This window comes from Notothenia coriiceps, unplaced genomic scaffold (assembly GCF_000735185.1).
Source record: "Notothenia coriiceps isolate Sejong01 unplaced genomic scaffold, NC01 NC01_scaffold00038112, whole genome shotgun sequence".
Lineage (NCBI taxonomy): Eukaryota > Metazoa > Chordata > Actinopteri > Perciformes > Nototheniidae > Notothenia > Notothenia coriiceps.
In genome coordinates, this window is record NW_011370813.1 from 684 (window position 1) to 1,449 (window position 766).

At 38.0% G+C, this 766-nt stretch overlaps 1 non-coding gene across 1 annotated transcript; it reads left to right on the forward strand.

Annotated features, from left to right (window-relative positions):
• Positions 1-473: 473 nt before the first annotated feature.
• trnar-ccu (transfer RNA arginine (anticodon CCU)) lies at positions 474-546 on the forward strand. Its single transcript has one exon. It is a non-coding gene; the product is annotated as a tRNA-Arg (tRNA).
• Positions 547-766: the final 220 nt, after the last annotated feature.

The window sequence follows — 766 nt, forward strand, 5'->3', positions numbered from 1 at the left end:
AATATGTCCTTGGCTCAGATCTAAAAAAATATGACTTTTTTCTCAGAATTCAGACTTTTTTTTAGATCTGATATTTCTATCTATCTTTTTCTCAGAATAAAAAAAAAATGTATTTAAAAAATGTGACTTTTTTCTCAGAATTCTTAGATTTTAGAAAAATATTATCAGAGTTTTGACTTTTTCTCAGGACCCCAAAAATGAACTTCTGGTCAACTTTTTTTTTCTGGGAATAAAAAAATGAAATAAACTTGTGGTCAGACCTGAATAATAATTTCTCAAAAATGTGACATTTTTCTCAGAACTCAAATCATTTGTAACTTTGGCTCAGAGCCCTGTCTGCTATCAGAGGGTCTCTCTGTGCTGCCCACACATCAGAGAAGCTCTGCTCGTTGTACAGCTCTGCAGAGAATAAAGACAATAGAAGAGCAGAGTCATACGGACACAGAGCTGCAGACAATAGAGAGGTTCATGTAGCCCCAGTGGCCCAATGGATAAGGCACTGGCCTCCTAAGCCAGGGATTGTGGGTTCGAGTCCCATCTGGGGTAAAATGTTGTTGACTGGCAGCATCTTAGCTTTGGAAAGTGGACCCTCCTGGATATCTAGTTGGTAAAACACTAAAAACAGCATCTGTAAATAGAAGTAAACAAACTCAAACACCGCAAAGGTTAATTGTCTGCTTCCTGCCTCTGTGTCCTTCAACGCACCACGGTCTATATACTGCTGCTCAATCATCAGGGATTCTTTTTTTTTCATTCACAGAATTCT